Below are 13,926 nucleotides of genomic sequence, written 5' to 3'. Positions count from 1 at the left end.
GTCAGTTTATAGCGAGCCAGAGATTTAAAATAACATTTGTTTCTGTTTTAGTAACTGCTTTAAAAAAAAATATCCCAGATCATTATGTTTTCATTTTCTTTAACTTGACTTCTGGTAGTGTTTTTAATATGTGGCCTTTCAAGCAGTAATGAAATGTATCAATGCAACTTGGCAGCGCCTAACAGGACATGCTTCTAGGATTATTCTTAATGATTAAAAGTCAAATTGAGTTAAAAAAAAAATAAGAAAACCTGACCCAAAATATAGATGAGCCAAGAAAACCCAGAGGGGGAAAAAATCTGTGAATGAAACGTTGGTTCTTGGCCTCTTACATGTCCTCCACATCTTTGTTCTCTGGAGCTCTTCTTAATTGCACATTCACAACAAAAGGGGAAGGGTTGGGATCACAAAATGTGATTTACTGATGTGCGGTTCACATTCCCCCTTCCTCTTAAGGGATAGTTTGAAGAGTATGCTGTAGTTACCCATGGTTTTCAGTTCGGGGAATGCAGTCATGAGATCTGTTTGGTGGCATTCTGGAGAGTTGGCTGGAGGACCAGGAGAGCAGTCAGACATCGAGGTGGGCGGGCAGGAGAGATGGGTGAGAACAGAAGCAGTAGTGCCAGAGGGGTGGAAAGGGAAGGATTCCAGCAGTGTAACCAGGAAGTAGAATGGATGAGATTGGGAATAGCTCACTTGTGAAATAAGGGGGGAGGTGTTGAATCTGGAGTTCTCAGTTTCAGCAACTCAGTGATGCTGGGGTACCAGGAACAGGCTTGGTGGATCCCTAAAAGGGATGGGACCTCACCATGCAGCATTACGTCACTGCTTTTTCCTTTTAATCCTCTAGCTTACCCCTTCTTGGTTGGGAGTCATAGCTCGTGGCTCCTTCAGCTTCACTTGGGTGTCAGGTGCTCAGGGGTGTGTGGGTACCGCCGATGCGAGTGTGGAGGGAGGCAAAAAGGAAGCGTTAGTTTATAGCTGTCCCAGTGTATAATATGAAAGGCAGTTTAAAAAAAAATTGCCAGCCTAAGATTGCTCACTTCAGATTTCAAGAGCGTTGGGAGAAGTGCTCACCGAGTAAGAACATCAGTCCTTCACTAAATAATGGCAGTGATTCGGAGAACTTTCTTTTGTGGTACTGCACACTGAGGGGTCTACCAAGACAGAAAGAGAACGGTGCTTCGTAAGCTATAATTACTTAAATGTTGCCATAAGTAAATATTTAAAGTATACTAAAATGGTAACATCAGGAAATATGACTAAGAAGTCGGTATGCAACACACCCTTTTCCCCACCTTTGTGGTTGTTGAAAATTTCCACCAAGAATGATAAAGAAGGTTAAGATTGGGGCTGTTAGGTTTCAAAGGAAGGCCAAAATTTGCATGGTTCTATAAGTCCAGTCATGGCGCTCACAAATGGAAACCCAGTATTTAAGTTAGATAGTCTGTGACAGTAATTAGAGATGAACCACTGCAGTGGCTTTCCGTTCTGTGCAGAAGTTTGGCATGGTCAGAAAAAACAAAACAGGCCTGTTCCTAACCATGTTACTTACAAATACACAAGCCTCCAATTTATTTGGTTGGTCTGAGAAAAAGGATGGTTTTGGAGAATGAAATGGCCTTGTAAGTTTGACATAGTATGGAAGTATTATCAGGTATTGTCAACACCTGCTATTACATCGTACCATTTTTGTAAAGGATTTTATTTATTTATTTATTTATTTATTTATTTATTTACTTACTTATTTACTTATTTATTTATTTGAGAAAGAGAGCACACATGCCTGAGTGAGCAGGGAGTGAGGGGGAGGGAAGGAGCAGAGGAAGAGGGACAAGCAGACTCCGTGCTGAGCGAGGAGCCCGATGGCAGAGCTTGATCCTATGACCTTGAGATCATGACCTGAGGAGAAACCAAGAGTCAGCCACTCAACTAACAGAGCCACCCAGGCGCCCCCAGATCAGACCATTTATACAAAGTATGTAGCGTAATTTTTCCAAGAGTAATTATGGTGCCGAGAGAATGAGTTGGGTTCTTCTGTGTTCTGTGGTCTGTGGTGCACAGATCTATCCGTTAAAAAGCTCCCTGCCAGTTTGGGCATTCATATTGAAAACAGATATGCAGAGCACGTCAATGGGACATGGAAGGGTGGGTAGTAGATGTTATTAAGAATGGCTGAGCATTTAGAAAGGGTACGACACAATCAATAAATTTCTGGGTCTACCCCAAATCCACTTTTTTTTTTTTTTTTTGGTCCTGCTTTCTTCTCAAATCAGTTCACATTAGGATGGACCTAATTCTATCTACTCTGAGAGTGTCACAGATAAACTGGCATGGAGTTTTCAGCGAACACCATTGAGGATACTGTAGACCACTATTCTCTTTTAAAATATCTAAAATTTTTGGCTAAATTCCACTGCTGATTTTGTTTAATCTCAGGACTGAAGAATCTAAAGCTGTTTAAAAATAAAACTGACGTAAAAAAACACTCCTGTGTTCTTTAGTCTTCACCCAATCAAGACAAGCAAGCATGATATTGTGTTTGGCACTTGGAAAGTGCTGTGAGCTCCTCAGAAGGTCTTGAGAACATTCGCGATCTACTTACAGCTGGGAAAGACAAGACTCATGCAGGTGAAGCTGTGTTACACGTTGTCAGGGAGTGCAGTACACAGGTCAGCCCATAAGGGTGGCGTTCCCTGCCCAAGGAACTTCGAGGAAAGGGGGCGGGGGCAGTTCTGGAAGGTCAGCTGTCTTGAGCTGCGTGTTGGAAAATGATTAAGGCTGATCCAGGAAGGTATTCAGTATGTTTTAAATGATTCTGTGGTAGCAGAAGGATAGCCATTGAGGTTAGAGAAATAATGGGCACAGGTGTATAGTGACCCAAGGGAGCTGAGGGTTTAGAAAGCACTAGAAAAAGAAACACAGACATAATGTCAGATATTTCAGGTTTGGTTCCAGACCACCGCAGTAAAGCAAGGATTGCCATAAAATGGGTCAGATGAATTCTTGTGTTCCCAGTGCATAACACAAGTCGTGTTGACACTACACTGTAGACTGCTAAGTGTGCAAGAGCGTCATGTCTAAAAAACAATATATATCTTCGTTTAAAAATACTGTCTTGCTAAAAAATGCTAACCATCATCTGAGCTTTCAGTGAGTTGTAATCACTGATCACCAATCGCTGTAACAAATATAATAATAATGAAAAAGTTTGAAATATGATGAGAATTCCCAAAATGTGACACAGAGACGGGAAGTGACCAAATGCTATGCTAGGGAACAGTGTTGATACACTTGCTGGAGGCAGGGTTGCCACAGCCTTCGATTTGTAAAAAATACAATATCTGATAAGCATCCCGAAACTCAGTGCAATAAAACGAGGTCTGCCTCTCCTTTCTCCTTGCCCCATTGTGGCGCCTTAGCGGTGACGGGGTTTTCATGGTCTTTGTTTCATCACTGTGCTTTCAGAGGAAGAAAGAGGGAATACAGACTGAGGGTACCTTGGGTTTTGTTTCCAGAACCTCCCGACGAGTGCTCCATCCTCATGACTTTTTAAGAATTGGAAGATTGGCCTTCAGAGCATCCAGCCTATGTGGCTTTTGAGTGAGAAGGCTTCTCTTTTTCACGGGATAACATGGATAGTCTGCTTTGGGAGGTAGAAGAATGTTCCCGTTAAGCACATGTATTCGTGTGGACTCCGAACTAATTCATCGAGCAGCTACTTGCTTTGAAACAGGAAAGGGAAGGATCTCTGGCGTCAGAGAGAAGTTGGAGTCCTGAATCTGTCACTTAGTTACTTAGCACCCTGAGTATGTTACATAGCTCCGTTCACCTCCCTTTCTTCATTTATGAAAGATCAAATGATGCAAATGTCTACCACCTAGGGTGTGTGTAAGGCTAAAAAGAAATAACATAATCTCAGGGTTTAACACTCAAATTTTAGCATCAGGGCACCTGGGTGGCTCAGTCAGTTAAGCGTCTTCCTCTTGATTTTGGCTCGGGTCATGATCTCGGGGTTATGAGATTGAGCCCCACTTTGGGCTCCACGCTGTGTGGAGTCTGCTCGAGATTCTCTCTCTCCCTCTCTCCCTGCCCCTCCTACCTCTTTAAAAAAAATGAGAACCCCCACAAATATTAGCTATTGCTATTATTATTATTATTGCATGTGTACATTAACACCCAAAGATAGCCACTGTTGTGTAGTTTTCTTAAATAAATAGTTAATGGTTTATGATGACAGACCTACTTTGTTGACTGATTTCATGAAACAGGTCTTTCTGAATCTCATTCAGGGTACTTAAAAAGTTTATCGCCTTCTGTTAAAACAAATCCTTACTAGATTATTAAAACCTGGATTATTAAAAGAAAGCATTTGCTAAAGAAGTCTAAAGTATACACTTTTCCCAGGTTCTTACCTGGAAGAATCCAAGTAAATAGATGTTTTCTTGACAGCATGCCCTTTCCTACTGGCCCTTCATGGCTACCGCCAGCCTACACGCTGACCAAAATATGTATCACAGAAAATGAATTCAGAGGCACATTTGAGAACTTAACTTTTTTCTGTTAAGCCAGATATATTTTTTTAAGATTTTATTATTTTACTTTACTTTATTTTATTTTATTATTTTATTTTATTTTACTTTTTCGAGTAGGCTCCATGGAGCCCAATCCAGGGCTTGAACTCACTACCCTGAGATCAAGACCTGGGCTGAAATCAAGAGTCCGGCACTCTACTGGCTCAGTCACCCAGGTGCCCCTGTTAAGCCAGATATTAAAGAGATTTGCAAAAATTTAAATCAGGGGCGCCTGGGTGGCACAGCGGATAAGCGTCTGCCTTCGGCTCAGGGCGTGATCCCGGCGTTCTGGGATCGAGCCCCGCATCAGGCTCCTCCACTATGAGCCTGCTTCTTCCTCTCCCACTCCCCCTGCTTGTGTTCCCTCCCTCGCTGGCTGTCTCTATCTCTGTCGAATAAATAAATAAAATCTTAAAAAAAAAAAAAATTTAAATCAGTGTCACTCTTCTCACTAACCTTTTTGTTTTGGAAAATATAGTTGCTTTTTCATAACGATATTTTATGTAACATGCAATGGGTATATTATTATTTATCGTAATGAATTAATTTTAACATATTTCAAATTTTTTGCAGTCTTAATTTCTTTTTTTTTTTTTAAAGATTTTATTTATTTATTTGACAGAGATAGAGACAGCCAGCGAGAGAGGAAACACAAGCAGGGGGAGTGGGAGAGGAAGAAGCAGGCTCATAGCGGAGGAGCCTGATGTGGGACTCGATCCCATCACGCCGGGATCAAGCCCTGAGCCGAAGGCAGGCGCTTAACCGCTGTGCCACCCAGGCGCCCCTGCAGTCTTAATTTCTAACACAATAAATATTGCTCAGTATGATCTGCCTAATGAAAAGCTCCCTAAACATTTTAGGGAGGCAAAGGGGACTTGAGACCAAAAGGTTTGGGAACCGCTGACCTCGGGTGTTGTTTACTAGGATGCATTTTGGTTAGTGCATGTCTGCTGGTTGCTTATTTCTTCTGGAAAGTGTTCTGTGGTCAAATGTATTTTGGGCCAAGCTGCATGCATTCTTTCCTGTTTGAGATTTACAGTGCCAGTCAGTACGCCAGAGTCCCTCAAAGGTGTTTCCCTGATGTATCCCAGTCTTTTTTGTCCTCATTTTATTGTTAGCATAACATCATGTTTCCCCATGGAATGTAGCATCCCAGTGAACACGCTGGCTAATACATGATACAGGCTACCCTCTCCCCATTTTTCAAAAATACAAAGCAAGATTTTTTCTGTCACATCCATATTTTCCTTAGAAGAAGGCTGGTGAAAATTTACCAATTAATTTGGCGGACTCTCTTTTTTAAAAAAGAAAACCACTCATCCTTCATCATTTGGTACTATTTTGCACATAATCGTCAAAGCTGTTTTTACTATGCAGAAGCGTGTGCTTGTGAAACTCTGCTTTAGACATTTTTGTGTATTAATCAGTAGCATCTGCTCCTTGGGTCACAAGACAGCGTAATGTCATCCCCACACAAATTGTCCAAATTGCAGGTTAGTCCTGGCAGCCTAGCCGCGGGGCCGTCACTACTGTTGGGTATTTTTAAATGGCAGAAAATACCTGTGGTGATACGTCATGTGCCTTTATAAAACACAGCCGCTTTTTGTAGCTGAACGATTTATAAATGGCAGTGGGTTTTGTTGTATTTTTTGTTATGATTCTTTCTTTCCAGTTCTCTTCGGTTTCCATTGGTTGTGGGCACAATCTTCACAGTTAAAACAAAAGAGAAGGACTCCACGGTATGGATAAATATGTTCCTGGCTAGTATTTGGTGGGCATTGTCCTCCTAAAAAATAAGGAGGATACAATAACCAGCAAGTGTTTCCTTTCTGACAACAGTGCCATTCTAAACGTCTCTTGAAGTATAGAAGTATAGAGATCACTTCTTTCACTTTCTGTATTTCACATGTCTGTGTCAGGGAAAGAATGGAAAGTCTTAGTTGTTACAGAAACTAAAGGGACAATAGTTACTGCACTTGATGTAGTTCAAAAGCTTTTGTTCTTTATGTTTTGGTCTTACCAGTTCTTACATAGAAACTTAATATTATTTGGGGGCGCCTGGGTGGCGCAGATGGTTAAGCTTCTGCCTTCAGCTCAGGTCATGATCCCGGGGTCCTGGGATCGAGTCCTGCATGGGGCTCCCTGCTCAGCAGGAGGCCTGCTTGTCCCTCTGCGCCTCCTTCCCTGCTTGTACACGCACGCTCTCTCCCTCTCTCTCTCTCTCAAATAAATAAAATGTTTTTTTTAAAAAAGAAACATAATATTGTTTGAATCCTTAGTGACTCTCTGTTAGCAACTGAAAATCACCATTCCCTTATTGTTTTAAAAAATTCAGGCAGAAATACTGTGGCTATCTTATCCAGTATCTTGGTGTTTTTTTTCACCACTGAATAGTTTTAGGGAGATCTCTTTAAATGTGCAAAAGGACATTCAGTCCATAGGAATTTATGGAACTATTGCAAACTATTCTGGAAATTCTCTCACAGTTGAATCAACTCGGTGAACCAGACTGAAATTAAAGAACCAGAGGGAGGTTACTCTTCAAATGGCAAGAAGCCACCTTTCCCATCTTTGACAATTGAGTATGTATTGTAATATATTTGGGATATCGAAAGTAGCATTGTAGAGCTGTGTGACAGGTCAAGAAGTTGGCAAAGATGCATGTAGGCCCTTGTTTGTATAAAGTCTATGATATTAGCACTTCCTGCAGTGGAAAAGTCACGGTTCAGGTATGCACGTCCGAGGTAGAAAAGGTTATCTTCGAGGAGCCTTGTCATGCAGTCACAGACAGCCTCAGCTCTGGAGTCGGATGGCCTGAGTTGGGTTCCCACCTCCATCACACATGTGTGGTGTTGGGCAAGTGATGCAACTTCTTTGTGACTCAGTTTCTCCAGTTGTAGAAAGTCATGTAAAATTCCTACAACAGTGCTTTGCACATCATAAGTGTATTAGTTATCTATTGCTGTGTAATAAATTACCCTAAAACTCAGTGGCTTGAAACAACAAATACTTAGTATCTCACAGTTTCTGGAAGTAGGGCACACTTTTGATCAGTGTCTCAGGCTTGGGACCTGAGACATAAGGTTGCAGTCAAGCCATTCATTAGCCCAGGCTGCAGTCTCATCTGAAGGATGGGGTGGGGCAGAGTTGGGATCTGCTTCCAAGCTCAGTCACATAGATGCTAGCAGGCCCTGTGGGCCCCTTCACAGGATGGCTTCACAGCCTGGCAGCAGACCCCCCTACCCCCAACGTGAGTAACCTTGGAGAGAACATTCAAGAGCATCCAAGATGGAAGCCAGCCTTGTCACCTAATCTTGGAAATGACATCCCATTATCCTTGCTGCCCTCCATTTGCTAGACGAGAATGGCTCAATCTAGTCTGTATTCAAGCAAGAGGACTATACAAGGACATGAATACCAAGAGGTGGGATCTTGGAAACCACCTATGACAGTTAACCTATGACAATCATGCTTTAACTTGTGTCTTCTGTCCACATGTCTGTGAATTTCAAATTTATACATCCTCCTGTCTAGTGGTATCTCCCCAGGATGTCTAATAGGCATCTTAGACCTAACATGCAAAAAATGGAGCTTCCGACACCTGCTTCTCCCATGATCTTTTCTGTTTTGGTGAATGGCAACTCCATTATTAGAGATGATCTGGCCAAAAACTTGAACTGATCCTCCTTAACTCTTTTCTTTCTCTTATACCACTTGTCATCTTGCCCTTCAAAATATATTCTTTCTCTTATGCCATTTGTCAACTTGATCTTCAAAATATATCCAGAATCTCACTAGTTCTCACTACCTCCTATCCCAGTATCACCACCTTATTAGTCCATGTATTGGGTGTCTCACCTGAATTTTTGCAGTCACCTAACTGGGCTCCCTGTTTTCAGCCTTGTCCCCCTTTTGGTCTGTTCTTCTCAACAGACAGAATGATCTCTTCAAACATAAGGCATTATATCACTCCATTCACAATTCTCGAGTGTCTTCCTGAGTCACTTGGAGTAAAGAGAGTCTCCGCAATGGCCTCTCATGGTTATAAAATTATTTTTCTGTATAAAATTATATATATAATACACATAAATATATAATACACATAAATATATATAAATATATAAAATATAATATAATATAATATAATATAAATATCCTATATATGTCTATGTAAACACATATTTATATGTTTATTTAACTTATTAGAATTTATTTTCTGAATTGTGTAAGGTGGGGATCTGACTTTTTCCAAATAAAAAAACTTTCCCAGCCCCATTTATTGACTAAAACACACATTCCCAAATGAAGTGGTATTTCACAGTGAACCTGTTAGTTTTTTTGTTTGTTTTTTCCTATGCTGTGTCTAATTGTTGACTTTTAGAATGGCAATATACCTGACAGGTCATATAAGATACAGTTGTGTTTTCAGAGATCTCATTTGATATGATATACTCAAACACATACAAAAGCTGCTTGAATTCTAATTGGGAATTAATTATGGAAAACATTTACTTTCATCCCTTTATTTGATGGTAAGGAACTAATTCTGCTTAGGAGATAGTGCTTAACTTGAAAAATCCAGTTCCGGGCAAAACTGAGATGCAAAGAAAGAAAAAAAAAAACCCAAAACCCTCATGGCTTTTGGGCCACTGTTTCTGACACGTGTTGATATACTCTGCTCCTGCTGCTTATTTATAACTATTCAGAAAATTATCACCAAAATGCTTATCGAATTGCAGACCCTATAAAGATATCTGGATCGGAATCCTTGTTTGTGTCGATAACATTCAGTGTGCAGGCAGATCTGTGAATGCTCCAGTCCCCTGGTGTTCTTTTCTTCTTTCTAGACTTTTGGTCTTACCTCTATTTATAGCTTCAACTGGCAAACAAGAAAGGGGAGGAAAGGAGATTAAACTCAAGCTGGTTGGTTTTGGTGGTCATTAGCAGCACTGCCGAAACGTTGGCTGAAAGAGGAAAGTATATTGAAATTATTGCTTAAAAGGAGGTGCACAGAATGTTCAGTGGTTTTTCTTTTGACAAAAATCCTCTCCTACGTGGAGCACTATGTGTCATTGAGGGTCGGCCCTAAATCACAAAATGAGTCACTTCCAACTCCTTCACAATCTACAGAGATAAGAATGGAAAATCTTGTCACTTAGATCGGGCCTTGTTTCCCCTGGGTTTTTTGTGTGTTTTTTTTTTCCCTTTCTCTCCTCTCCAAATAGTGTGACTTGTTCCCCTGGACACCGGACTTCGGCAGCCAGGGAAGGGCCCTGAGCTAATTAGGGAGCCATTCTGCCTCTCCCAGATAATTTTGCTCCACGTGGTGACAAAATCTAATCCAGAAATGAATGTCTTTCTTTAGGCAAAAACAGCACAGAAAAAGAAAGAGTACCACGAGAAGGTACTGAGCTCCTGGTAAAGTTTTTGAACCAACACCATACATGGCATTCAGGGAGTCAGTGGGCACGAGTGATTAAACCCTGAGTCTGCTCAAGGCCCAGATTAACTTGTTGTATGCCATCAGCCGCCCTGGGCCAGCAGCTTCCTGTGCAGAAGAATTGTGAACCAGATGACAGAGACCCTCCCCGTTAAAATACCAAGATACAAAGCTGGTAACAAATGAAAGAAAGGCAGCAATTTATTTTTAGTAAAAGAAGATTAATATCAGCCAGTAACGCGCAGTGGGGCTCGCTTCAATCTTCCTCCTCCCTTTAAAATTCTGTTTTTACCCAAACGGTAAGATAAAGACAGTTTGTCATGCTTTGAACTTCCTGGCTTATGTTGATTTGTAGCAATATGTTACTGTTACACATTTGAGTGGGAGCTGAGTTACATTGCATGAAAGCTGCTCTGAAAACTAATAAAATCGTGACAGCCCCACTTTCGGTGGGTATTGATAGCATCAAGAAAATAAAAAAGACTTTGCCATTTTCAGGCAGTCGCTCTTCCAACTAGACTGAAAATATAATGGGCTTCCACTCAACTCACTTGTTTAAACGTTACCCAAGAGCAGTTTTCTCTTCCTCCTCAGAAGTTCTAAGTGCCTACCCGCATTTAACCACAGAGAGACACAACCTCCCAAAAGTTCTTTTCAAACACGTTGAGGCAGCGTGGAAGTAATAGGAAGTAATAGGTTCAGAAGGCTTTCAAGGAATTGATTATTCACGCAGTCACCTAGTGAGGCATAAAGGTATATCCTCTCTCTTACAACTGGGTCATGCGATGATGTCCCACAGTGGCCTCAGGACCTTTGGAGATGCGTTGAGTTTGGCGTCTGGAGTGGGTTGCGGTTATCGTAGTGAGAGAACTGGATGGCAGTCTTGCATCATGCTTTCCAAACAGATGAGGAAGAGCTTGTAAAAGCCTAGAAGAGGCTGCAGACATCTTTTGAAGACCATCTCCAGGCTCAGATGGCCATTGTCAAAAAACAAACAGTGGTGTGGACTCGTCTGAGTATTGGGAGAAGCTAGAACGGCGCCCAGTGACAAGTGAACATTGCAAGCTCACAAGGCGGGAGAGAACTTTTCAGAGCCACCTTGTCACACCCAGTTCTCATGTGTAGGCTTTGTCAGAGGCTCTGAGTAGGGGTAAAGAGGCATGCATATGTCCACCATTCATTTCATATTCAGCGTGTAAACGCTGCCTCCCAACTTGGCTGGGGCAGTTCTTTATCGAGATTCATCGAGTCAGAGTGAAAATCCATCAATTACCTGTGTGTGGTGCGAAATAGGAAATTTCCTCTAACACTGTGTCTTTTTTGGTTCAATCCTAACAGCCCCGTATTTAAAGATATTAATATTAGCGCAGTGAGTTGGAGTCTCTCATGGGCAGAATCAGATGAATTTTAATTTGAGACAAAACTTTCTCCACTTCCTACCCTTGATGACTGCATGCCAGTTACCTTTGATTATTAAACATCACGAATCCTTCTCTGTGTACTTATATCAGTTAGGACCCTTGAAATTTTGCAGCCACATTCCCAGTGGTATACATCACAATTTTCAAGATGTACTCACCTACCCCAGCAGGCGCTCTGCTTTCTTTCTTCCTGCCCCCCTTCCCCCACTCTAGTATTTCAGGGCCCCATAGGTAGATGTGTTGTGTGATAGCTTCGTGCTGATAATTAACATGCTTGTTTGAGGTTATAAAATATACATCTGAGAGAAGCCAGGGATTTCCCCCCGAATATCAACTAGCTGCTTGAAGTGGCATTTTTCATTCTGACTTGTTTTGTTTTCTTTTCCTGTAGCACACCGGAGCAAAATGAAAGAATTTATTCTGAGGCCTCAAAAGTAGAGCTGCTACAGACCCTGAGCAAGAAGCAGTGGACTTCTGCCTGCACGGATGGTCTTGAAACACGAACGGTTGTGGGTAAGTCATCCGGGGGACTTGGCATTCATTAGCTCTGGATTTCATCAGTCATCATTTGTTTGGTGTCTCAGGACATCTTCTTTAAGTACATGGCTATTTCTCTACAGCCCAAGCAACAGGTTGTTTGAGGTGTTGTTCTCGTGATGGAGAGCCAAGAGAACAACGAAATTTACTTAGTGTGTTTGTTTCAGAAATTTGCAGAGCAGTGGGATCTGAGTACAATGCATTTGTGTTTAGGAAAGACCAAAAAGGAGGGGGAAGAGAAATCCGGGCGACTGAACACACAAATGACCAAGAAACTATGACTTCCAGACATTGCTTTTAGTTGAGAGCATGAGGGATTAATCACACACACAGGCCATCGATTCGATCTGATGGCGGATTTCTTATGCTGTAGTGGAGTATCGGGGTGGGAAGGGTGGGAGGTACTGGGGTTTTCCAAGTCTTACTCAACATCTATGTATTGAGTGCCTTTTAACTACACATGGTGCCCCACATGACAGCCTCGGTCTGGAGGTGGAATTCAAGGCTCCAAATGATAAAGAAACAACAAATGACACCAAAATATTGTGGCGTTCCAAGGCAGTTTGATCAGCCTAGTTGACTGTAGTTCTTAGAAGCAGTCTTCAAATGGAAGCCAGTTCTCCCCACCTATCTTGGTGACCTCGGACATCTTCCTCATCCTCGTGGAATGGGTCACTTCTAAAAAACTCCAGTGCGTGCCTCGATGACCTCCAAGGCCTCTTGCAAGTCTAAAAATTCCACAGTTCACTCTGCTGAAATTAATTAAGTAATTATCCCCTTTGATGCTTGCTCAGCTGAATCGATCGTGAGCCCTTCTCAGATCATCTTTGGCAGGGAGGCTCATTGGATGGGCCAGTGTGAAGAAAAAGGGCCAGGCACTTTGGGGTCCTTTCTCCCTACTTCTCCCTACGGTCTTGTGAACCAGCCTTGTGGTCAAACACGCCTTGCGGTTTCTGTGGTTAGTAATGCATTCCCTTGTGGCATTAAAGACAACGTGGCACATTGTTACATGAATATAATAGAATATAATGTTGTCCTTTAGTTTTCTGTTGGGGATCTCACTCTTCCTTCTCTGTTTGCTGTCACTGTCTTATGGGTTATATCTGCCAGTCCCTGAACCCTGTGGAGCCCCAAACTTTGTTTTGCATTGAACAGAATTTATTTTTCTTTCTTGCTAAACATCTCTTCTCCGAAGCAGAGCTATGAATGACACTTGAAATGCTGCTCGGATGTCACTCTTGTTAGCAGCTGGCTGTCTGCCTCCGAGTAGTGCATTATTTGGGTTTCGTGACAGCATTTTTTTTTTTCTCTTACAAATGTTAAATTATGAAGTGCAGGAAACCACATGAATGCGGCGGAATGAAAAGGCGAACATGGTGTTATCTGGAAATGCCAGTGTTATGGTTCTCCTGGTGACGGTCCCCTCCCGACGCTCAACATACTGAGCCTGTGTACCTGCTTGGGGGCAGGCTTCTAACTCCTGTCTTGAGCTTCACCAACGCTGTGTGCCATGGCCCCCTTGTCACACTGAGTCAGGAGGTTTGGTTAAGGCGGTTGCACGGGGCTGTCTCTTTCTATGCAGGTCCTGCCTGACCACTGAGCCCGGCTTATCCACAGTCCTCCTGGAATGCTTGGGCCTCTGCGGACTCCTGTAACATTTAGAACGTGGATCCTATAGGGGGCCTGGTAGCTCTCCATCTGCTAAGCGCCTGCCTTAGGCTCGGGTCATGATCCCAGGGGCCTGGGATCGAGCCCTGCATCGGGCTCCTTGCTCCACACCTGCTTCTCTGCCTGCCGCTCCTTCTGCTTGTGCTCTCACTCTGACAAATAAATAAACTCCTAAAAAAAAAAGAAGGTGCATCATAACAAAAAAATTGTGGATATATAGTGCCTTGTGGGTGTCTGCTGTCTCCCCGTCTGGGCTGCATACTGCCTGAGGGCAGGAATCAGATCA

This window comes from Ursus arctos, unplaced genomic scaffold (assembly GCF_023065955.2).
Source record: "Ursus arctos isolate Adak ecotype North America unplaced genomic scaffold, UrsArc2.0 scaffold_31, whole genome shotgun sequence".
Classification (NCBI taxonomy): Eukaryota; Metazoa; Chordata; class Mammalia; order Carnivora; family Ursidae; genus Ursus; species Ursus arctos.
The sequence above is the reverse complement of the archived record's forward strand: the minus strand, read 5'-3'. Positions refer to the sequence as shown.